Consider the following 26,111-nt stretch of genomic DNA (forward strand, 5'->3'; position numbering starts at 1 on the left):
CAAAAGGTCTGGAGCAAAAGTTAGTCTTGAATTCAATGGACTCCAGTGTAAGCCAAGTTGATTTCATTTTCTCTTTTCAAGCTGTTCCCTTGTACACCAAGACACTGGAATATAACTGAATCCCATCCACCCACATGTGAAGGTATAATAAAAATAATAATAATAATTTTTTATTTATACCCCGCCCTCCCCAGCCAAGGCCGGGCTCTTAGGTCTGAACTTTATCTCCAGAGTGTCCCCTCTGGAATTATTGCTTCTTGCATAGAAGTAGTTCCCCCTTCCTCCAGTAAATTCGTTGTGGAAGTATTAGAAATTTTACATTCCTTTGGGGCAATGAGTTCCCCCAATATGACCAGGACCAAAACCCCATCTGTGAAGACAAAAGCAAGAAGAAATACAACTCTTTGTATTGTGGTGAATGATTAAAAACTGCTGTAAAAACCTGAAACCTGACACTAAACTCTCTATAGCTATCTACCCGAGAACCACTGGCTTGATATCTGAGGAAGAAGGCAAGTAAAGGAAGGAAATGCCACAAATAATCTTCTTCCTGGTTCCTTAGTGCTAAGGTGCGGGGGGGGGGACAGAGATGGGAACATGCTTTGGGCATACAAAGTTAGCAAAATTTGGGGGGGGGGGAGAGAGACTAGTGTTAGTAAACCGTAACATATCCAAAGGTATACCTAGGAGTTGGCCCTAGCCAAGGGCACAGGCAGGGGGCGGCGGCGCAAAAATCACACCTCTGGCTTAGAGTGGCTAGGAACCCACCCACCTGCCCGTATGCTCCCCAGGCCACTCCTCCAGTGCTTTGGGTGGCCGGGCAAACTGAGCAGGCTCATCTGGGCACCTCGGTGGAGGAATCTGGTTGCTGGCATGGGCTGTCGCAGCAGCCCTGCAGGGCCCCCTCCTCAGCTGGCCAGTGATGCTATTAAAAGTGTGAGCTGAGCACCCGGCAGGGCTTGGAGGGAAGAAAGAGGGAAAGAGTTGGCAAGAGTTCCAGTGGGGGGTGGTGGAAGGGAGGGAGGAAGTAGGCAGAAGCGAAAGCAGTGAGCTGAACCAGGCAGGCAGGGAGACCAGCAGAGGAAGAGGGGAGGTGGAAGACAGCAGACCCAAACCTGATGGCTGCAGAGGAAGAAACTGGTGGAGTGCAAAAGTAAAAAAAAAAAGCAAACTTTCTGAGTTTCTGGTACTCCAGCTTCTGAGGCGCCAATACAGCTCCTTGCCAAGGGCAATAAGGGAGCCTAGTTACACCTTCGAATGTATCCAAATTCTGGTGCAATCATTTGAGAAATGCGCTTTCTAAAATGTAGGAGCTTCATATTCACAATCCTAGATGGGTTTAACACAGCTCAATTACCCTAGATGGGTACATATTTAGGGGCCAGATTTTTATCTTGTGCAAATCAGTGCTGGTCCACTGACTTCAAAGAGAGCAACATTCCATATTCTAAATAAGCAACAAACCAAGGAGGAACTAAACATCCATTACAGTAAAAAAAAATAAATCCTGGAATGTTTCTGATGCTCAAAATGCTTTGGCTTATTGTGGCAAAAGAATAGCTTTTTAATAGCAAAGATGCTGCAAAGACGTTTTTTTCATATTAGTAACACTAAGATATCACCAGCCATGAAGTTTTTACTTGGATGTACAAGGAAATACAAATAGCTTGGAGAATGCCCAGCTAAATATTTTCAGCTCGTGGACCTGACAAAATTCAAGAATCTATATTGCAATTACGCTGTACTGGAAAATGCTCTTGCCAAGGAGACTAGTTAGCCTTTCGGAGAAATCATGATTTTTACAGACGGACAAAAAACAATGTGCTATTACTCTGGTTTCGGTGTTCCGTTGTGCCAGAAGCGGCTATTCCTGCTGGCCACATGACCCGGAAAAACTGTCTGCGGACAAACGCCGGATCCCTTGGCCTTTAAAAGCGAGATGAGCTCTGCAACCCCAGAATTGTCTGCGACTGGACTTAACTGTCAGGGGTCCTTTACCTTTACCAGTCTTCTTAAGAAGAAGCCCCTGATAAAGTTTTCCTGGATGCAGTTTGGAAAGCACTGGCCTAGAAGATAAAACTTCTAAAAATTAGGCTTCCCAGTCCTTCTAAACTTTCGCTAATCAAGATTCCAGGCTGGAATAGCAAAGTTATACCACCCCGCCAGTGCTCATGGGGCAGGTTCAGGGTTGATTAGGGGAGAAATGGCACAAGAAAGTTAAACCCTGCTGAGCTGCAAATGTGTGTCTGAGAAGGGAGATTCTTTTTCTTCAGAAATTGAGACAGGTTTGTCAGTGGTAAAACTGCAGCAGCTGCTCTGTCTTTCTCTGGGGCTGAGTTCTAAATATGTGATCCTGGAAATCTCTCCAAAAGCACACAATTGTATGAGAGGGGACATAGACAGGCATTGGATGAACCCTTTAAGGTGAAGATGGCAGGGATATTTCTGCCTGTGGGCTTGTGTTCATCATTCACAGAAATTGAAAAAAGAAGACAACACACATCCCCTAAAAGTTAGGAGGACAAGGAAAGGGCAGGAACAAGGATACGGGCTGCCCATGAGCTGCATTCCCTCACAGGCAACTCCTGGGGGAAGAGGGCACATGCCAGGGTGGGCAGGACCAGAGGCAAAAAGTGTGGGATAGCCAGCCTCAGATAACCAACATGCTTCAGTCTAATTAATGCATGATGGGGTTAAGACCATAGAGTAAGCTGTGCTGCCAGGCTTAGCTCACCTTAGAAAGGACTAGGCGATCAAGCTTTTGCTCCCCTCCAGTTCACCTTAGAAGTTCAGCTGCAGGCTCAGACCAAATGGTTCTTGAGTTCCTATACCAATAATTTTAGGAACTATCACCACTTTGCAATTAAACCAAGTTTTACTGCCTGTGCAACTTTTCTGAATGCTGTATGGAAAAGCACATGAATCTGACCTTTGGAGAGTTTGTAAGTAAACCATCTTTTAAACTTACCAAACGTGTGCTCTTTATCTATGCCAGGGAAAGAGAGGAGCTTTCGGAACTCACAAGGGCACATTTAAAGATCTAACAGCCTATATTTCCACACTTTATTTTACTGCATATTTTGTGGTTCTGTGGGGGTACTTGCCCCAAACTTGGATCATAGCTTCCAGGAATTCATCCTTTATATACTTATTTTTTCCTTTGCCACTAACAAAAAGTGGGTGGGGCAATATATGTAGCCTTGAGCCTGAGGAGGGGTGTGGCCTGGGAAAAGTCCTGAGGGTCACGTAGACATTTCACTCCCAGAACTGAGGTTCCTTGCTCCTAGACTAGACAAAGGGACTTCTGGGACAAGTTGCCCCCATTCATCCTGGGAGAATCACCCATCTATGATGCTGTCATTGATCTAATGCAGGTGGGGCATTCAAGGTATTTTGTAACAGCATGTATATAGTCTAGGCTACAGATTACAATAACAGGAAAGGACTGTATGAGGGGACTTTGCTTAAGCATTAACACTAGCAGTAATATCTAAAGGGTGTTAATCTAAGCAACAACAGTAAGCACTTTTAAGACCTGTTGAAATCAGTGAGGAGACTTTGGTTCCAGGCAAATGCCTTTTTATTTCCCCAAGCTTTTCAGATATGATTTTAACCTTGCTGGCTGTTCTTTGCTGCTTTTATGATTGTGTGGCCTTTTCATTTTATGTTTTTTTTTCATTTACACATGAATTGTTTTATTCTTACTTGTAACCTGAGGATACAATTGAAGGCTGCTATATTATTATTATTATTATTATTATTATTATTATTATTATTATTAATGACCTACAATAAATAAACAATGACCTTATCTTTATTTCCATGGGAACCGCCTGTGATGTCATGAAACAGGATTTGGTGGAAAGCGCGAGGGGGAACAATTCAATCAGTATGGAAAGGGAGATCAAGAAATACCTAATCTTGCATAATCTTAGGCTTCCTGGATGAAAGAATGTGGTTTTGCCTGGCATGGATGGGGACAAGAAGATTGGTTTAAGACAACCCTTTGCTTCTAATGGAAAGAATGCTAATTCACTTTGCATTCTAATTGTGGGAGAATCCCTTTTCCTCTTCAAGAAGCCTAATTAATATTTCTCCAGCTCTCTGTTGCTACATAGAGGGCTCCCAGAATTGTCACCTGCAGTGGCTACTTTGAAAAAGAAGCAGAACTTTGCAACAAAGCAATTCTTAATTTGCAATGTAAGGCCAAACAGTGCCAGGAACTGCGGCTTGCTACCTTGGCAGGCTGAAGTTTGGTTGCAAGCGGGAGTGATCAGTGTTGTTTTCTCTCCATACTGTGACACTGTTGCATCTTACCATTTCCTCATACATGTCTGATGTGCTTTGCTTTGAGATTGATTTCTATCACACATCTGGGAGGTACACCGGAGACCATCTAGTCCAAACTCCTGTTCAGTGCAGGATCTAGGATGAAACGACAGCATCCCCAACAGAAGACTGCCCAGTTTCTGTAGGCCAACCCCAACCTCTCTCACCACCAAAGGAACACAAGTGAACAACACAAGCAACGCTGACACCAAACTCTACATACATTAAACATAATAGAAACACCGCCACCCGACCCCACCCCTATCCATCTTCCCTCTCTCCACCCCCCTTTCTTTTTTCTTTTTTCTTTTCATCTCCCCCTAATGCCTCAACAAATGAAACGGATTTGTAAAAATGTTACATAAAAAAAAAATACGAGGCACTACACTTCTGTAAAACAAGAAAATCCTGAATAAAATATATATTTTAAAAAAATGCTACAGGGAAGGAGAGCTCTCACTTCCCAAGGTACTCAGTGTCCTCCCATTCGTTCTACTCCTGCTATCCAGAGCAACGTGAATTCATCTGACTGCACCCGCTTGGCTTCATGCTTAAGAAGGATCTTGTCCTCTAATTTAATTGCATTAGGGGCTTCATAATACAGTGGTACCTCGGGTTAAGTACTTAATTCGTTCCGGAGGTCCGTTCTTAACCTGAAACTGTTCTTAACCTGAAGCACCACTTTAGCTAATGGGGCCTCCTGCTGCCACTGCGCCGCCACTGCATGATTTCTGTTCTCATCCTGAAGCAAAGTTCTTAACCCGAGGTACTATTTCTGGGTTAGCGGAGTCTGTAACCTGAAGCACATGTAACCTGAAGCGTATGTAACCCGGAGTACCACTGTAATGTCCCTGAGGCTTTTGCAGAATCTTTAATGGGGTATGAACTTATGGAGCCAGACAGCTGCTATTTGGAGTACACACAGGTAGATATCACGCACGCAGGTGATATGGACAAAGATCTGGTGCACTTCTTTTGACAACCATCAGTGCAATGAAGGGTTGGCTTCCTAAGAATGCCATAATTGCTTTCCTTTTTTTCATTCAGAGGGAGAGAGAGAGAGCTATGAGGTGGTGGCAACAAAGCCAGATTGTTCTGGAAAATGCACATGCATGCATACATATATATACCCATGTCCTAGGAATATTCAACGATAATCAAATTTTAAACAATTAAAAATGGAATATCCTTTGCCTGTAACAAATCAGCTGATGTTTTCACAGCTGTGTTTTAGATTCTTTTAACTAAAACTCAGGGAAGGCTGAGTATGAAAATGTGGAAATGTCAGTGATGTAAGTCCCAGGGCTGTGAATGCCTGATTCTCTGCGTCGAGCTCAAACCGGGGGGGAATATGCTGAATGGAGCCATGTATAAGTTCATATGCAATGTAAAAAGACTTCTTGTTCTGGGCACACACTGCTTGTTCAATCTAGTTCTGTTTAAATGCCCATTCTTTTGCATTGGCATCACCTCTCCTCTCTTTTCTCTGAATGAAAAGGGGGGTGGAATAATGACATAATTATTATAAAAAGAGAGAAGGGAGGGAGAAAATCTTCAGACCCAGCTGCAGCACAGAAAAGTCTGAAGGGAAATGTTCTTTGTTAGGGTTGCCTTGGCTATGGAATATGGTAGATGAAACATTTTGCTGTGAGTGTCTCTTTGGTCATATGGATGGTCTGCTGGAATCCCTCTCTCTCTCTCTCTCTCTCTCTCTCTCTCTCTCTCTCTTAAGGTGGCTCCTTATATCCATCTGGCTCTTGCTCTGAGCAACAATTCTACCTGCTGGGACATCATCCCTGTTCCCTCTGTCCTAAGGCATGAGTCTGTCAGGCTTTTGGCAGAGGGCACACGGAAGTCGCCCTTTCCGAGGTAACGAGAGACTGTGAATTTAGCCTGCCTCATCAGATGGTCATTCCAACTTGCACAAGTTTGAAAGAAATTGACACTGCAAACAACACATGAATAAGAGAGGAGAGACATGCTGAAAGCTGCACTTAGGAGGAGGAGTTACGAATTAGCCACTTTCCTCACAAAAGTGACCCAAAACAACTTACAAGTTCTCGCCAGAACTCACTTTAGGCAGGGCTTCACATCACTGAATGCACCTCCATTAAAATAAAATCCCTCCAAAAAGGAAACTTTGGTCCAAACTACATAGGTCTCTGAGGGATAAACTACAATCCCCAAGATTCTTTGCAGGGAGCCGTGTGATTGTACTGGGTACAGTGGTACAGAGGTACAGTGGTACCTCGGGTTAAGTACTTAATTCGTTCTTAACCTGAAACTGTTCTTAACCTGAGGTACCACTTTAGCTAATGGGGCCTCCTGCTGCCGTGCCACTGGAGCATGATTTCTGTTCTCATCCTGAAGCAAAGTTCTTAACCTGAGGTACTATTTCTGGGTTAGCGGAGTCTGTAACCTGAAGCATATGTAACCTGAGGTATCACTGTACTGTTTAGGTGTGGATGTTGCTGCTAGTTCCTGACATCTTTTGCCCAAAATAGGCAGCAGGGAAGCAGGGTGCTGATTGGGACCATAACACAGGAGAAGGCTTCACACACACACACACACACACACACACACACACACGTATTGTCCAGGGACAGAAGCTTCCATTGGGTCAGTATCAATTATGTTCCAGCCTAGCCCAAAAGTATCCCATCCCACCTAAGAAGCCCATTTACAAGTTGACCTGAAGGACAGTCCTCTGCTTGTTACCATATAGGCAACATGAGACAATGTAAAGAGAAATGGTAGAACCTGCTCCTACAAAGAACTCTGGTCCCAGTACCATCACAGGAATGTCCCTGACTACATACATACGTGCATACATAAATTTTCTCCAGATGTTAATAGATGGCATTTGCCCCTAAGGGAAACAGTGCTGCAATGTGGGAATATCATTGTAGTGGCAGCAAAAGCAAGTGAGCTAGTGTAGCCCTGCACAGACTGAACTGCAAATAAGGAAAACTCCAGTTTAAATCTCATCTCTGCCACCAACTCACCAAGTGGTCACAGGAAAGTCACTCCCTTGCAGCCTCAGTCTTCCAATCTTGAAAATGGGAACAACCATTTTCACTTTCTTTAGAGGGCTGGAGAAAATATTAAAGGAAGGCCATTCAAGTTGCAGCAACTAAAATGCCAATTGTTGATTTTACACATTTCCTTTCTGCTCTGAACTTCTGAAGAGCGTGAGGTTGCCCATGCCACAACTGACTGCTTTCACCACCACTTGGGAAAAGATTAGTTTTGCACCGCAGCAAGTCTGAGAGGCTCTCTGGGAACATTGTCTCTGTGTCATGAAAGAACATTTCCGAGTGCCTGGGAGTGAGGCAGACATGGATTTGTCTTCTGGGAGTCTTTTTTTGTGGTGTTCAGAAAGCATTGTGGAGGATTGTTGTGATATATCTTAATCCAGGCTGGGAAATGGGGAGCTGCTGATCTCTAAGTGAAAAAGGGATAAATAGGAGAGCAATCCCTCTGGGGGCATCAGAGTCTCTGGTTTCTTCCAAGGATGTAGACACAAATAGTCTAGGTGTGGTGGACATGTGGTTTGAACATAGGTTACCTCACCTGCCCTGTAAACAAATGCCTCAGAGGGCAGAAACTGTGTATTTGAATCACTCGTTCTAACACACTTGAGAAGGGTTAGCAACAGTCCCTTCCACTGAGTCAGACCATATAGCTCAGTGTTGTCTTCACTGGCTGGAAGTGATTCTCCAGGGTCTCAGACAGGTGTTTTTCCCAGCCCTACCTGGGATGCCAGCGATTGAGCCTGGACCTTCTGCTTGGGTAGCAGATGCTCTACAAGTGAGCTAGGGCCCTTCAAGCCCAGGAAGACTCCTACCAGTGACACTTGAAACAGAATCACCATATTTAGCAAGAGCATTCTTCGGCCATCATCACAGCACAAGCCTGGATGCTGCATCTCAACTACAAAGTGTTCTACCAAGAAACAAGCTCCCTGCTGCTGCTGCTGCTTCAGGAGCTTTGTTCTCTGCAGAATCTTCCTGCCATGGACCACCCAGCAGACAAGGAAAACCAAACGCCCAGTGCAAAACGGCCAAGTCAGCCAGATGTCTTCTGTGCAGGTTTTATTACTCCTGCATGGCCCTGTGAACTGAATTAGTGGGAAACCAGTGACTGGAGATTTACAGCTTGTTGGGAAAGGTGATAACTGGCCATTTTAGTACTAAGAGCATAGCAAACGAAAGTGGAGAATTTGAAAATCAGCTTTCCAGAGCCAGCATGGTGGAGTAGATGGAGCGGACCTAGGAAAACTTTGTGGCATGAGTTTGTTTTGTGGTAGTGAGCAAATCTCTTGGCCTCAGCTCCCCATCCATAAAAGGGGAACAGTTACAGTGAGCAGAGACACAATACAGATTGTAAAGCACTTTTGCACTTGTTTAAAATTCCAGATCAATTATTAGCAGCAATAAATAAGGTCACTCCCCAAACTCTGTTAATGGTAGAATGGTTACATCAGGGCATTTCTTGTTCAGACTGTTGCTCTTTTCAGGTGGGATTTAATGACATATGGACAAATTCAAGTCGCACAGTTAATGTTGATTTGGACTTCTTGCACTATAGTGGTACCTCAGGTTAAGAACTTAATTCGTTATGGAAGTCCATTCTTAACCTGATACTGTTCTTAACCTGAAGTACCACTTTAGCTAATGGGGCCTCCCATTGCTGCTGCGCCACCGCCCTGTGATTTCAGTTCTCATCCTGAAGCAAAGTTCTTAACCTGAGGTACTATTTCTTGGTTAGTGGAGTCTGTAACCTGAGGCATCTGTAACCTGAGGTACCACTTTACTAACCCCCCCCCCCCAAACCCCAGTCATCTTGCAGTAAGGAAAGTGACAGGGAACAGTATGGGGAAATTGTGGGACAATATTTGCTTGACGCAATCTCCCCTGACCTCCCCACAAAAAAATCAGGATGAATGCTCAATAATCAAGGCATCTGGAAGCAGCTTTAGTCTCAAGACTGAGGCATGCTTGGTGTCGGAAGACTGATAAAGCTGTCCAGGAACCCTGATCTCTCCTGTCCACCGCAACAGGAGTTACATGATGCCACAAATTCCCTTCCTTTCAAATGCCAGCTGTATGTACATACTTCATTCCCTTTAAAGTTTTAGAAGCCTTTGGAGGTTTTTTTTTAATCATAAAAAAGATAAAGGTTAATCGGTCAGTGCACATGCATATGCTAGACATCTGAGTGCCTAAATAAATGGTGCCCACAGATGCAGAGAGGTGGGATTATAATCACTGAAATGATCAACATGTTGGGTGGCAGCCCAAATCTACTGTCAGAAGAGGCTCTTTCATAATGCTGGAATCAGGGTGCATGTAAGTTATTTCACTCCATTGTTCCTAATTAACTGATCATCTAGCTATAGGAACAGGTCACATGCAAGACGGTCTCCTGTCCTCTAAGTCTACCTATTGAGTGCATTCATCACTGAAGGCCTTGCTGTGTGTCATTCTGCCTTCAGAGACTTGGCTGACTGGAATGTTTGGCAGAGCTTCCTTGACAGTGGTGCCAAGATAATAGAACTCTCTCCCTGGATTGGGTCCTTTTTTCTTGGCTTTCAATGTGGTTGGCATCCACCTGTCTTGAGAGGCAGTGGAAGGGTGCACCTTTGGGAGCGAAGTCAAACTGTTGAAGAGTTACAGCGCCTGCTGTGGCTGTAAAGACCAATAAGAGAGAGACATGTTTTGCTGCAGCTGGGGCAGATGAAGGCATCCGTTTGTGCTGTTGCAGATACACCATAGAAGAAGACGAGTTTGGATTTGATATCCCGCTTTATCACTACCCGAAGGAGTCTCAAAGCGGCTAACAATCTCCTTTCCCTTCCTCCCTCACACTCTGTGAGGTGAGTGAGGCTGAGAGACTTCAGAGAAGTGTGACTAGCCCAAGGTCACCCAGCAGCTGCATGTGGAGGAGTGGGGATGCGAGTCTACTGCTCTCAACCACTACACCACGCTGGCTCTCACAGCATTTATTCTCTCTGTGCTCCTCCCAACAGTCATTCCTCCTCTTGCCGCTGCTGTAGATACATAACCTGCCTGTCTGTCTCCAGGTACTATGGTCGTCTGCAAGGGATTCCCACATGGCAATTCCCACACACTGGGGTTAACGTTGCCAGCCTTCCTGTCATGTTTGCAGACATATTTGCAACACAGAATTGGTCTGCCAACAGGTCTGGTGCCTGAAACCAGCTCCTTGTAGAGACACGTCCTTGGGGATCCTGCCACCTTCCATTTGGTAGATATGACCAAGCAGTATAGGCATTGCCAGGCCTGGGATAGGGTTTTATGTATTTACTTGAAAGTAAGTTCCAAGCAAACATCTCCAGGTGTTTGGTTTGCTTTTGTCATTCACCTGCTATTGCAGCTTATTTGTTTTTATTGTAGTTCCTGATTCTTCTAGCTCTCTGTTATCAACTGCATTTTTAAAATACATAAAATCTTGCGGTGGTTCCCTACTCACACAGCCACTAATATGCACTAAATCCATAAAGGTGCATTTAAGAAGAGGCAAGGGAAACCATCCTTTAACTGCCCATGAACTGCACGTACCAAACAATGACTAGTTTATGTTAAGTGGTAATTAATCAGTGTTAAGTGATTCTGAAGATGTGTCTGTGCAGAGGATACTACACACAAACGCTTCGTGAAAGGAAGGGTTAGATCCAGAGCAGGCATAAGGCAATGACAGATCCTTGAAAGCCACAAGGAGAACTAAGATCCTCATCCCTAGTGAAGATCATTGCACTCATTTTTTAATTTTTTAAAAAAGCCCCTCACTATAAGGGAGGAGGCCTAACCTATGACCTGCCGGCTGTTGCGGGACTCCAACTCCCATTGGTCCCAGCCAGCATGGCCAATTGCCAGTCCTGCTGGGAGTTGCAGTCCACCAATCTCTGGAGGGTCACAGGTTCCCCCTTCTGCTGGGCTGGACACTCTGCAGAGCTGCTATGAGGGGTGGGGGGTGAATAAGGATGCCACATTTTGGCCCCAGAAAGCCCTCCTCTTTCTTTAGCAGACATGGAACAGGCAGACATTCAACATTCATAGCTTTCTGCAGCTCGGGGAAAGCTTCACCTGTTGAATCTCCAGCTGTCACAAGGCTGCTAAAAAGGCGGAGGAGGACGTGATAATTGCTTATCAGTCAAAGGCTGGCAAGACAGATTCGCAGCCCTTGCTGAAAATATTCAATCATCACGCTGACAGATCACTGCTTCGCTTCTTTTCTTTTCTCCCCCACCCCCCAAAGAAGGAAGCAGAATCCTGCTAGGTTGTGATGAGAAAATACAGAAATGAGGGGGGCGTTAGAGAGAGATACTGTACTTTTGCTATTTTTAATTTTATTTTTTAAAAAAATGTCCGTCCTGGGCTGCTGTCTGGGCTGCCGGTGCCCCCTTGCCCCACGGCGGCCTCTTTGGGCCGGGGTCCCTCCGTGCCATGACGCGGCTGGCCCGGGTGCGGGGACACCTTAAAACCGGCGCCGGGGCTCCGCGCTCAGCCCAGCCCAGCCTCCTTCGCCGCTCGGAAGCAGCTGACTCGCTGGGCGGCTGCCAAGGCCGGTTGGTTAAGCGCCTGGATCGCTGAAAGGCAACGTGCAGAATGACATGTAAACCTCCCCCGCCCTTATGCTAATACGAGGGGGAGGGGCCGCCTCGCCTCCCTCCTTCGCCACACACCCCTCCCCCCTCCAGCCGGCGACGGAGCAAGAATGGGGGGAGCAGCCTCACGCGCAAGTCGCCTCCCCACCCCCAGCCCGACGCCGCTTCATTCATAAAAATTGAGCAGCCACTGCCACCTAGTTTTGGACAAGGCGAAGCTCCGCGACGCGGCTTCATCTCCGGAGAGGATGGGAAGGAAGAAGCCAGCAGCCACTTGCGTCTCACCTTTTAGCTGCTAGGATGAACTGCAAAAGGGGGCGTGGATGCTGAATTTATTTCCTTTCCTTTCTTTTCTTTCACTTGTCTCCTCCAAGGACCCCAAGGTGGTCTCACAGTTTTATTCCCTTACATTTTATCCTCACAACAACCCTTTGAGGTAGGTTAAACGGAGATTTAAACGGGTCAAGGCCACCCAGTGAGCTTCACAGCTGAGTACAGTCTCCGATTTTCTTCTCTGGGCTATCATCAGGGTTGTGGGGCTTGCCATTGAGGAGTGTCCGCTGATCTCAAACTCACCTGCCCTCCAGGGTTTCATTTGAGCCTGCAAACTGCTTTACACTTCCTTAACCCCCTTGGATTGACAATGTGCAGAGATTTCCGGTGACCCCTGACCAGCATGGTACAGAGTGCCATGCCCTTAAATTACTGCCTCTGCTTTTGGGTTACTTCACACCTTAAGGTAAAGGTATAAGGGACCCCTGACCATTAGGTCCAGTCGTGGCCGACTCTGGGGTTGCAGCGCTCATCTCACTTTATTGGCCAAGGGAGCCGGCGTACAGCTTCCAGGTCATGTGGCCAGCATGACTAAGCTGCTTCTGGAGAACCAGAGCAGCACATGGAAACGCCGTTTCCCGCCGGAGCGGTGCCTATTTATCTACTTGCACTTTGACATGCTTTCGAACTGCTAGGTTGGCAGGAGCTGGGGCAGAGCAACGGGAGCTCACCCCATCGCAGGGATTTAAACTGCCGACCTTCTGATTGGCAAGTCCTAGGCTCTGTGGTTTAACCACTTGGTGGCAAATGTGTGTTTTTCGGTTGTATGCATGATGGAGAGTCACACAGCCCAGCGAGCAGATCACTGGCATGGTATCACTGGGATAGCTTGGTTGGTGGAGCATCTCAGGATTGTGGGCTCGGGACACACATTGGGCAAAAGATTCCGGCATTTGCAGAGGGTTGAACCAGATGATCCTTGTGGTCTCTTCCAACTCTAACTGCAGCTCAGAGGATGGGGGTCTAGAGGGGAAGAAGGAAGCTTCCAAGTCAGACCATTGGCCTCACTCAGTCAACACCGACAGTCCAGGGTTTCAGGCAGGGAGCCTCTCTGCTCCCTTTTGGGGACTGATCCTGGGACATTCACCCTGCAAAGCAGGTCCTCCAGCAGTGGCCTGGAGCCCCTCCACAAACAAGATCATCCATAAAGCACGTCACTCTTTCGAAGGCCTTTTGAAACGCACCTGCCCCGTTAAACTTAAAAAACAGCAGTTCTTCCTTGGTGTGAATTTGCTGCGCATGTGCCTGGCAACCACATATGCAGGCGAAACCCCTTGGCAAACTGTCCTGTATGGGCAGTTGCTAGGCAGGCTCAGGTCCTGGCACGCCCACATTTTAATTAACCACTGGCACACATGTGTGTGCGCACGCAGCAATAAGCGGCATCTGGCAAGCGCAGCTGGACGTGATAATAAACCTAAAGCCCAGGGAAAACATGGCTCTCCTTACCTCCCCTACCCCCACCACCTCCGTCCTCCCTGATGTTTCATGCCCTACCGCCTCCCTTTAAACCTCTTTCCCCTTCAAATGTGCCCCTTTCTGGAACATGGCCAAATCATCTTTTCCTACCCTTTCCCAACACTCTCTTCCCCAATTTTCCTTTGTGGCAGACTTCTCAACTGTCCCATTTCCCCCTAGCCTTCTTTATTTGCGAATCTCCATAACTCAAGAGGAACCTTTTGCTTCCTAAAATGCCACAGGAGGTGGGGGAAACCCAACCCAGCCTGATCCTTTGCAGAGTCAGGCAGTCCAAAGCCCATTGGACTAAGTTGTGTGCACTGTGTAAAGGATCAGGCTCCTAGATGCTCCTCCCATTACCTTGCTCAGGTTATTTATGGGTGACCAGAATTGTTCCAGTCCTGGGCTGACATCTAACAGAAGTGTTTTGCTTCCACTGCTTAAAAGTCTATGGCTCAGGTTTCTGGAACATACAGGACTCACTGCAAAAGATTGGGGAAATCCCCTGCAACTGCATCACGAGGCTGTCGTTTCATTGAACAATGCATTAGGCTGCTTTCTTGATTTATTTAGCCCTCACTATCCTTGAAGTTCAAGGTGAGCAACCATGTCGTTTCCTTTCCACGTTCGTCACTAAGTATAGGTCATTTTTGTTTCAAGAGTACAGATGACGGAACAGAGTTGTGTGGCGATGGCTGGGCTCAAGGACAATGCGGGAGCTAAGCCCTGAGCTGTATTTCCAAAGCTGTATAGCACTAGCCTGGCCGGTATAGGGCTGCAAGGCTGCAAGGGAGCTCTTTGTAGCAGGGTGGAGGGAACGACCCGATGGAAATGTTCTATCAGGTGCTGAACTACATGTTCCAGCAGGGATTGCAGCAGTTGTAGGTAAGCAACATTGGGGTGGGCAAAATGTGCTCTGTAGGGTATTCTTGGCTCCAGGAAGTCCGGGTGGTGTATACACCTGAAAATAAACACATTGCTAATCCAAGTGCATGCAAAAAGGACCTCAGCACCTCCAAACAGGACTGTCTACAATTCTGCCTGAAACCCTGAAGAACCACTGCCAGTCAGGTAGGCAGCTGTGTTAGTCTGAGGCAATCGAAATAAATAAATAAAAATTAAAAAATTGTCCAGTAGCACCTTAGAGACCAACTAAGTTTGTTCTTGGTATAAGCTTTCTGAAGAAGTGTGCATGCACACGGACGCTTACTGCCAGTCAGTGTAGAGAACAGATAGATTGACTAATAATTGGTGGCTTCCTTTGTTCCTAATCCTGACCACTCCTTTTCCTTCTAAATACCTGCGCCAAGTACAAAGGGGAAGGAAGAAAAACCCACTCCCGAGAATCCTTTTCTTTTTGCACAGGGGTTAAGAGAGCCCCTGCAGAAGCAACAGATACAGGCACTATCTCTTTCTTCTGACAGGTGAATAATCCCAGAGCTTTAAGGTGCCATCACTCTAATCCTCCCAGGGTGAAAGCTCCAGGGTCCCTGTTCTTCCTCTTGCTTGAGATGTCCTAATATTCAATCACACACACACAAAGCGAAAGGATCCTATCTGTTGTGTGCATGGGGCAGGACTCTGTGTGTCCTGACCCTGAGCTTGATGCAACAAGTCACCTCCGGGGCAAGCTGCCTCGGCTCTTCCATGCCTCAGTTTCCACCCTTCTGCAAAGCAAGCCTCCCGCAACCCCCGATAGCCCAACCCACGCCTGCCTCAAAGCGGCTGGCGCACGTACAAAAGTGTCCTCCTCCTCCTCCAAACGCAGGTGCAGGATCAGCCAGTTTGCTAATCTCAATGGAGCTGACTGTCTGCCTGAGCATCTCCGCCGGGGGAAGGAAAAAGAAAGAAGCAAACCCCTCTGTGCATGAGCTGGCAGGAAACAGTATAGCTGGAGGAGAGACAGCATCTCTGTACGTGAGGCAGAGCACGCAGGGCTGCACCTGACCCAGACAGCTCCCTTCAGCATCACAGGGGGAAGCACTATTGGCTGCTGCTTCCGCCTTAGGCAGCCAGCAGGCCTACCAGGGCAGGCGAGGCAGTGGGGCTCAAACAGAGCCACCCTTCCCCTGTCACATCCTAGCTCTGGAGACAAAGACATGGTGACAAGGAGGGTGGCCATCTTTAGGACAGCTGCAGGGAGGCAACAGCACTCTAAGGCACCTGTGTATCTGTCCTGATTTCGGCAGAGATTTCACACCTGATTCTTTGCAGAGTCTGATCTGTTTAAGACTGACCTCGGTGGTGGTGCTGTCAGGGCAGGACGAGGCTGCAGAAGTCCAGAACCAGTTGGCAGAATGAATGGGCAGGGAGGGGAGGGGCCAAACCAGGCCATTAAAAAACGGAAGGGGTTAGGCCCACAAAAAACCTGGAGCAAGCCCTGGCTGTTACTTTCTAAAGCCACCAGCCGGTAAGACCGGAAAGTCCAGCGTCTGCTGGAATTATCTAACTGTGCCACTGACTGCACTCCTCTGCCTAATGTGTGAGAGACTTGGGAGGCACTTCTGGTCGTATGTAGGCAATTGCGGTGTCTTTCCTCCCTCCGCAAAGTCAGCGAAGACATAGGGGCTGAAGCACTGTGCAGAGGGGGGAACCTTAGTCTCAGGAGTCAAATGCAGCCCTCTCTCTCTGGCCACACACCCTCTTTCTAGGCCACACCCACACTGACCTTGCCTCAAGGCCTGCCTGGGTGTTTTTGCCTAGCTCAACTGCATCCCTGGACTCTGATGATGCCTCTTGCTTACCTAGATGGTAGGGAGAGAGAGGTCTCAGAGTGCGCAGACAAACTAAGCCAACATTTGCCTCTGGCTCTGACCACCACTGGCCCTTGGAAAAGAATGCAGAAGCCCTTGGGCTGAAAAGCTTTACCCTAGGTGCTGCTTTACTGGATGATGCTCCAGTCCCAGTACAGCAGACAATAGCCTACTCTGTCCAATGTATGTGCGCCAACTCCAGATCCTCTTCCTCGGAATAATACCCTGCTGGTTTTGTTTGGTGCCGGCGGTGTCAACGCCCTGTTACTTGCAACACATTATAGAACAGTAATATTGTGCTGTAGAATTGTTAAAGCCAAGCACAACTCTTGGGGTCTTTGCACAACTCCACCAGTGACTGACTGCAGACCCAGAGAACCTCATTTTATTTTATTTTATTTTTATTTTTACTAGTGTATGAAATTTGTCGTGCTTGCTCAAAATTGCCAGTAATCCATTTTTAAAGCTTTTTCATGATACAATAAGATAAAAGACAGTAATCTAAATAAAACAAAAACAGAGAAAGAAGAAGAAGAAGGAAACATGGAGTCCTCTCTCAAAGGTAGCTCTTAACCTTTGACTCACACAGAAAGTGGTGGACCCTCCCAGCTCTCACCTGGGAGCTTCCCTTTCTTCTCCCAGACTCTCACCCTGGCAGGTATTTCCCTTGCCTGCCAGGAATCCTGAGGAAAAAGTCTTCCCTTTCATTTTCCCCTTCTTATTTCCACATCCACAGAATAAATAATAATAATTCTACATTTTGTCTGCCCAGTCCTACAGAGAGTTGGATTCACCCCTACACCCAATGAGATCGGTCGGTCTCTGCATCAAATTGAGCCGTAGCTGCTGCAGTACAGTTTTTCATTCTTGGGAATCTGATTCCCGAAAATGCTGTATGTGCAGTAGGAAAGGTGAACCTGTGGCCTCCCAAAAGTTGCCGGACTCCCAACTCCCCTCATTCCCCAGCCAACACGGCCAATGGTTAGGGGGAGCTTTAGCCTAGCATTTTCTGGAGAGACTCAGGTTCCTCTGGCCTCCAGTCTTACAGGAGCTAAAAGAACTTAAGACCCTTTAAGTTTCATACTCCCTTGACCTCCGAGGCCTGGTGCCCAGGAACTAAGACATGCTGGGATTTCTGCAGAACGCATTATCCCAAAACTACTTTAGCTCAACACTTACATCTGCCCAACAGCAACTGCCTTGTTAAACAGAAAAAGGAGAGCAGGGGGGGAGGGAGAGAAACACCGCAGCTGTCAGTATGCAGCTGTATTGGGGAGACCAGAGTGTTTCGCAGCTGCCCTGCAGGTGAGATGTGCCCCCTAAGTGTGGGTGCTGACTTCTATTAAAGGAAACAAGAGAAAAGACTTCCTGAAGCTGATCCTATGAAGCAGGAAATGGCTATGAAATCCCTTTCTGACCCCCTCTCTCCTTTTTCTCAGATTTCCACTCACCATTCACTTTTATTATTGTTCATCTCCATCTCATTTCTTTACTTACTCTCTCCATATAGTTGCTTCTTTGACCAGTGACTCGGGCAGAAACTTAACACCGGGGTGCCACCTAGTGGCTTTTTCGTGTTCTGTGGTGGTTCCTCCTGTCAGGGACCATTGTGAGGGCTCGTCCGCACTTCCCTTTGTCCCGAGATTTCTTCCATTTGTTCTGGGACAAACCTCCTTGGAGGGCGGATTCTGGGCTTGAACAGGATGGAATGAGATCTGCACAAGGAGCCCTGCATGAAAGCAAGAAGCCCCCTCTCCCCGAGGTGCCTCGTGGCTCTTTGGTGACTTGGACAGGAGCAGCACGCTGCAGGCAAGGGAATGAAAACAGTAAAACTAGCACCGCTTCATTATCACCACCCCACAAGAAACTTATCTGGCTAATGCCTTTGCCATTTTAATGTGTTTCTAATTCCTTTTCAGAGTGTGAGGTTCATCTTCGTTTTGTTTTGTTTTTTAGCTGTGGGACTATCAGCAGTAAACTTGCTATATTGCAGAGCAGGATCCAGATAAGGCTGTTGCTCCAATGAATGTTTTTTATTGTTGCAGTGGAATAATTGATTAGTAGCATTTGGACTGCTGCACTGAGTTGCTGGGAAAATGAGGTTCTTCCAGCAAGCAAATAGCTGTGGTTTAGAGCTGTGGAGAGTGGTTGCATGCCTAAGTAGAGGCCTCCATATCAGGGGAGGGTGGTGAACAGGTGGCCCTCCAGATGTTGTTGAACCTCCACTCCAACCAGCCCCAGCTAGCATGACAAATGATCAGGGAAGAGCCGTGGCTCAGAGGGCAGAGCATCTGCCTTGCAACCAGAAGATCACAGGTTCAATTCCTGGCTTTTCCAGGTAAGACTGGGAGATAAACTGTTCTAAAATCCTGGAGATCTGCTTCCAGACAGTGTAGACAAATACTGAGCTAGGTGGACTCAGGGTCTGACTCAGCAGCTTACTATTGTTCCTATGATGAGTCCTGTAAGTCTAGCAACCTCTGGAGGGGCACAGGTCCTTCACCCCTGGCTCTGTATAATGAATACTGACAGAGGAACCAGAGCTGACATGCTCCCACTACTGCAGTTCTCCTCATGTCTTGGCAACAGCCATTGGCAAACTGCAACTTGTCCCCAGAGAACACAAGGCTCATTCAATGGTGTGCAATGCATTCTGCAATGGTGAGCAAATGTTGTGATTCAAGCCAGGGGTGCCAGCTTGAATAAAAGAGGGGGGCAGCCTCGCCCTGCATAATCAACCACAAGGCATGGCGCACACACCATTTGAATGACAATCAATTTTGGGGGGACTGGCCCCCTCAAATATTTTAGGACGGGCAAAGGTACCTCAGCCCCTAGGAGCTGGCTCCTATGATTCAAGCCGTGAGATGTATCCCTCATAGGCTGCCCCGATACTATAACACCAAGGTTGCAGGTTCAGTTCCATATGGACAGCTGCATATTTCTGCATTGCAGGGGTTGGAATAGATGATCGTTGGAGGTCCCATCTAACTCTACAATTCTATGATGCTATTCTCTCCCCACCCCCCCAAAAAAATCCTCCAACTGTCCCTACCTTTCATTGCCAGGAATGGGAATCCATAAATTTATTTATTCTGCCTGGCTGATCGGCACAGGGCAGCATTTCAGTGTCTACTATGCCATGGAGGGGGATCACTGACACAGTCATGATGCAGGAATTGCAGCATGAGGTGTCTCTCCCCCCCCCCCCCCACCATCCCATCCCATAGAACATGCCTCAAGACATTGGGGCCAGTCCCCACTGCAAGGGGCTGCAGGAAATCGGCAATCCCAGTGATGCCTCTAGTCAAGCCAGAGTTGAGAGCCATTAAGATATCTCATGGTGCAATAGAACTACCTGCTTGATACCTTCAGTGCACTATAATCACACAGCTCTCTACCACACAACTGAGTTTAATTTGAATGTCCAATACTCCTTCTTGCAAGGCCCAAGGGTTTGTGGTGGTGGTTGTTGACAATGGCGCACCCTGCAAGACATTAGGAATCATACTTTCTGGGAGTTATCTTCTTGGCAAACATTTCAGCAAAGCAAAGTTAGCATGGAGGGAAAGTATACTGTACACAGGGGCCTGGGCACAGAGAATGTGGCAAGCTGGCTGGCTGGCCGGCTTGCCGCTCATCAGCCGGAGGGAAAGAATAGCAGTTGTAATAAAGCAGCATGCATGTGTCCAGGCCATTACCTCAGGAGCCCTTGGGGTATGGCTCAGCAAGTCTAGAACAGATAAAATTCCACTTTCATGCTAACTCAGGCCACATTGGCTCAGACACACCAAAGCAGGTGTGGGGCGTGCAGGTGTGCAAGGGCCACCGGATGTAAACAAATAACACATGCATTCCCTCATGCTGCGGCTTCACGTGAGACTGGCAAGAAGGCTTTTGCTCTAAGCCCATAAAGAAGAGCCAGGCAAAGCAGCCAAAGGGGAAGTGTTGGCTGAAGCAGGCAGCCAGGATTTGTCCTGCATATCACAGAGAGGGAGGAGAAACTCCACCCAGGGCTGCTATTTTCAGCAAGAGACCTGCATTTCATGCAGTATTGGGGGTTATGGGAAGCAGAGGCCTAGTAAGGCCGACTTCAGAGAGTCCTTGCCATCTGAAGTAAGGCAGGTGGTTTCAAAGAGAACATAAAAATGGTGCCCTGTTCTCACAGTGGCAACCCAGATGCCCATAGGCAGCCTGCAACCAGGCTCCGAGTGCAACAACGTTCTCCCCACCAGCAATTCCCAGCAATTGGTATTCAGGGCCATGCCACCTCCATGATGGCCTTTTTAGTAACGGTTCCTCACTTATGAGGCTGTTTCTCAAGAGCATCTTACTTGGTGCCTATGCTGAAGTCTCTTCTGCACCACATAAAGACCTTTTAATATCCCAAGGTGTTTAATCTCTGGTGTAGTTTTTCCTCTGCTGCAACTGTTTTTAGCACTGTATTTTTAAAAATTGAAAATATCGTCCAGTTAAGGGTGGTGGCAGCTGATGAAAGTAACTATATGCGGAGGTAGAGAATGTTTGAGGGCCTAATCATGCTGAATGCACGGAGGCACGTGGAAAACAATTGGCTTCCTGGAATCACATGGAGATATAACGGAAAAACTTCAGGGTCAGGCTGGGCCGAGCCTAGAGCCGTTTAGCAGTGAACATGACGTTTCATTCTTGATTTGCTATCACCCGCATCCTCCTTCCTCCCCAGATATATGAAAAAAAACCCACCCAGGTCAGCTGGCAGAGAATGAAACAGGTGCCATGGAGGTGAATGGGCTTTGATTTGCATTCCATTCCCAGAGAGCAACCCTCTCTTATCCAGCCGGTCTCCATTAAAGGGAGTCTGACTAGGTTAAAACACAATTTATTTCTCAGGCGTTCTGTTGCGCTGCCTGTGGAATGTTGGCAGCCAGCAATCGCTGAGATGCGCAGCCAGTCACTGTAAAGGGAGGGGAAGCATTATCTGTGGTGGAGAAGCAGGAGGAAGACTAAGGACTGGAAGAGTGTAGAAAGCATCCTGGCTTCTGGGGTGCTTTGCTCCTGCATCTGAAGGCATGGCACCTCTTTGTCTGATCATAACCAGTGGAATGGTGTATAAGAGTCAAGACCAAAAAGCTGCCTTGGGAAAGACCATGGCTCAGGGGTAGAACATCTGCTTTGCATGCAGAAGGTTCGTCTTGGTACAAGGCAGCTTTCTATGCCCGTGAGCTGGATTTGCAGTTTTCTGGCAAAGGCTCGGCACTTTGAACATGCCAGGGTTTTTCATCTCCAAATTGGGGCAGGGGTGTAGTTTCACTGGTGGAATTCCTGCCTGTTGTGCAGCTGTTAAATGCAAATAGCCTTTGTTGGGATGAAAGTGGCAAGTGCGGATAGGCTTGACCCCAGGCACCAAGAACACAGCTTTACCAGAGGTTGAAAGAAAGTCTTTTCAGAATTGCAGGAAAACAGGCAAGCTCAGGAGGGTGGCAGGTTAGGGAGGGGAGCAAGGCCAAAACTTATGATAATGGAAAATAGGCTGGAGGTTAGCATGATCAGAAGCAGTCAGTCAAGCCTCAGGATTGAGAAGTAGGCAATGGCTTGTTTTAGACATAATGACCTTAGCCTGTTGTTGTTTAGTCATTTAGTTGTGTCCGACTCTTTGTGACCCCATGGACCAGAGCACACCAGGCACTCCTGTCTTCCACTGCCTCCTGCAGTTTGATCAAACTCATGTTGGTAGCTTCGAGAACACTGTCCAACCACCTCATCCTCTGTTGTCCCCTTCTCCTTGTGCCCTCAATCTTTCCAAACATCAGGGTCTTTTCCAGGGAGTCTTCTCTTCTCATGAGGTGGCCAAAGTATTGGAGCCTCAGCTTCAGGATCTGTCCTTCCAGTGAGCACTCAGGGCTGATTTCCTTCAGGATAGGTTTGATCTTCTTGCAGTCCAGGGGACTCTCAAGAGTCTCCTCCAGCACCATAATTCAAAAGCATCAATTCTTCGGCAATCAGCCTTCTTTATGGTCCAGCTCTCACTTCCACACATCACTACTGGGAAAACCATAGCTTTAACTATACGGACCTTTGTTGACTTTAACTATACGGACCTTTGTTGACTTTAACTATACGGACCTTTGTTGACTTTAACTATACGGACCTTTGTTGACCTTAGCCTATCCATGGTTTATTAGACCAAGAACAAGCTTTGGACCTACACAGTCCTTCTGTCTTGCCCCACTATTGAAAACTTCCAGGGTTTGTTAAATGACAGTTTCTGTTACATCAAACTTCAGAAACTTGTTTCTCCTCAGATTGCAAACCAGGATCTGACTCTGGATATGGCTTGGATGTAATGGGAAATTAAATTCTGGAAAGATGAGGGAGCTTTGTGGGTTTATGAGACTGAGGTTATGACAACTGAACCAGGCCAGCAGTTGCCATGTTGATCCAAAAAGACAGAAGAAACGAAGCACACAGACTAGAGTACCTTTCTGCAGACTGAATTGGTTTAGCGGAGGCAGCGTGCTTCTGCTGCAGCCTCTGTCTCACGACGACCCCCGTGAAAATCAAAGCTTGCAGTATCCCATCTAAGTAGGTCTAAAAATATATCATTTAACCTACTTTGTAGCATCTAAGAACTGATGAGGTAGCCAAAGGTCCATGAGCTTATAGGGAGCTAAGAAAAATCTCAGGGAGTCCTTCCTGTTTCAGGAGCAGCTTTGAAATGGGCTTCCAAAGAGAGTACAAAAATGTCCAGCTGAGATCCACATACAAAGGAGAAAGAGAGAGACTGTGAGAATGAATTAGCTACTCCAGTGACAGTTTTTATGCTCAGCTCCCTCCTCCCTGAGCTAAATTTGATGCTCGATTAACTTGCCATGAAATCCTACGCAAGTCTACTCAGAAGTAAGCCCCACTGAGTTCAAGTGAGACTCACTGGATTGCAGCCTCATGTGATGTGATGGATTCAGTAGGGCTCACTTCTGAGTGGACACGCATAGCATTGCATTTTTAGGGATCATTTCTCCCCACCAGTTTATACTGAGGATGGTGTGGGTTGTAGCTTTTCCACAGCAATGGAAATGAGAGAAAAAAATTGAACCTGGAAGCGCTGAAGCTGTTGTATGAAAACGTTGATCCTCCAGAATGTTGAAAGTATTTGTTACTTTTCTGAAGCTTACCCCACCCCACCCGCCGCCACCATCCTGCTGTGGCAAGCTAATTTAGTAGGGGATCATCCATGTTTTAAAATGATTAAAAGGAAAAGAGTAAACTTGGCAGGAGCTAGCAGTTATCTCACATGTGAGGAAAATTACACAGCTCCTAATATCGTCCAAAAAAAAAGCTTATATGCAAACATATTTAGATTTAATAAATGAAATGTAAAATTGCCAAATGACCAGAGGGGTGTGTGGAACAGCCTGGTCTGCAGGAACCAGCAAGCCAAGCTTTCCAATGGGTAGAAAAAGAAACACCATCGGCTGCTAATGTCTGGGCATCAAGAGCTGCCAGAAGCTGATTGAAAAGTTGGCAACCCAAATCAAAAGCCGGAATATATTTATTTATTTTAAAAAGGATTATTAAAATCAGTTGACGGCCCCGCTCAAAGCCCATTAAGGGGTGTAAATATTTGATAACACACATTCATACTTCAGCAGCCTGGTTCCAATATGTTCATTGGTTCCTTCTTTCCAGCCCAAGAAACCAATCGGGCTGCAGACACAGCCAGCCAAGCAAAACTGGGATGTAACTGTCTCAGCCTCACCGCTTGCCAGCTGCTGGCCTTGAGGCAAGGAAGTGCTCTCATGGCAACGGCTGAGCACACCTGCCAGCATAGGAGAGCTCGAGGCGGGGGCCTGGATCCTGACGCAGAGCACCCCGCAAAAAAAGCAAACCCAAAAAACAAGAGGAGCAGCAGCCAGGAAAGGGTGGAAAAGAGCTACGTGAGCTTTCTCAGGGAGACCCAATCTTATTAATAAAAGCTGCTTCTTCCCAAGGCCTTGATAATCTCTCCTGCTACAGATTATTTACAGCTGTGGAATTTAATACTCCAATGAACAAAGCTTCCCAAGGCACGCCAGAGAGAGAGAGAACGAACGCGAGAGGGCCTAGTTTTAACCCTTCTGAGCACTTTAGTCTTCCATGATGAATCGCAAGGGCCTTTCTATGCAGCTGTTGCCACCTTAGGTAGAGTTGCTAGATCCTATACAACACAGAGCCCCTGGCTTTTAAGAGTCCTGGCATGTGTGAGGGTTCTTCCAAAAGACCTGTTTGTGGAGCATTCGCCCTGATGTGTTTGCAGAGAGATTGGAAGATATTGGCTATTTAATGACAATTCATTCTGATTTGTTTGTGGGGATGTTAGAAGACCTTAGTGTTACTCTACATTTTCCAGGCTATTTTCCTGGCATTTCCCTTATCTTTTGGGGGCAGTAGGTTTGTGCAAGACCTCCCCAGTCAATGATAATTATGCAACCTGGATTTGCAACCTGGATGTGATTGAATCCAACTCCAAAATAGCAACAGTTCAGAAGCATCCTAAGTTTGCAGGGGATGAAGCACATCTCCCAAATTCTAGGCACATATTTCTTCTTCTTCCACATGGATTCTACACCCTGCAATGCAGCAATCTCAGCTATAGCATCCATGACTGATGGCCAGCCAACCTCTGCTTCAAACCTCCAAGGAAGGAGAGTCCACCATCTTCAGAGAGAGTCCATTCTACTGTTGGAGTTATTATCACTGAAAAGTTGTTCCCGGTGTATAGTCAGAATCTCCTTTCTTGTAACTTGAAGCCATTGGTTCAGGTCGTAGCCTCCAGAGCAAGAGAAAACAAGCTTGCTCCATCTTTCATGTGACAGCCCTTTAGATATTTGAATATGGCTATCCTATCGCCTCTCTATCTCCTCTTTCCCAGGCTAAGCATATTCAGCTCCCTCAATTGTTCCTCATAAGGCTTGGTTTCAAGACCCTTGATCATCTTAGTTGCCCTCCACTGCAAATGTTCTAGCTTGTCAAGATCTGCCTTAAATTGTGGTGCCCAGAATGAACCACTTTGAGCCTTACAATCAGCAGCAGAGGCCCTGTTGGTTGTGCCACCACTGGGTGCTGCTTGGATGGTAAGGTAAAAGGTAAAGGTAAAGGACTCCTGGATGGTTGAATCCAGTCAAAGGAGACTATGGGGTTGTGACATTCATCTCGCTTCAGGCCGAGGGAGCCGGCGTTTGTCTGCAGACAGCTTTCCAGGTCATGTGGCCAGCCAGACAAAACCACAACTGGTGCAACAGGACACTGTGACAAGTGCCAGAGTGCACAGAAACACTGTTTACCTTCCTGCCACAGCAGTACCTATTTATCTACTTGCACTGGTATGCTTTCTAACTGCTAGGTTTGCAGGAGCTGGGACAGAGCAATGGGAGCTCACCCCGTCATGTGGATTCGAACTGCTAACCTTCCAATCGGCAAACCCAAGAGGCTCAGTTGTTTAGACCACAGTGCTACTTGGTGGCCCATGACAGGGCCTTCTCAGTGGTGGCCTCCTCCTACTTATGGAGTGCCCTCCCTGGTGACATATGACTCCCCCCTCTTTGTTGTTAACATTTAGGTGGAGCTGAAAATCATTCTTGCTTATTGGT

At 47.0% G+C, this 26,111-nt stretch overlaps 2 long non-coding RNA genes across 2 annotated transcripts in view; both read right to left on the minus strand.

Annotated features, from left to right (window-relative positions):
• Positions 1-26,111, minus strand: part of LOC308583396 — a 443,390-nt gene that overhangs the window by 163,209 nt on the left and 254,070 nt on the right. The gene's annotated exons all lie outside the window — the stretch shown is intronic.
• On the minus strand, positions 214-24,888 carry LOC308583221. The gene is made up of 3 exons (XR_014006134.1): positions 22,964-24,888; positions 18,001-18,306; positions 214-370 (listed from the first exon to the last, which is right to left on the minus strand). It is a non-coding gene; the product is annotated as an uncharacterized lncRNA (long non-coding RNA).

The sequence above is a fragment of the Podarcis bocagei genome (assembly GCF_964188305.1).
Source record: "Podarcis bocagei genome assembly, chromosome: 3".
NCBI classification, from domain to species: domain Eukaryota; kingdom Metazoa; phylum Chordata; class Lepidosauria; order Squamata; family Lacertidae; genus Podarcis; species Podarcis bocagei.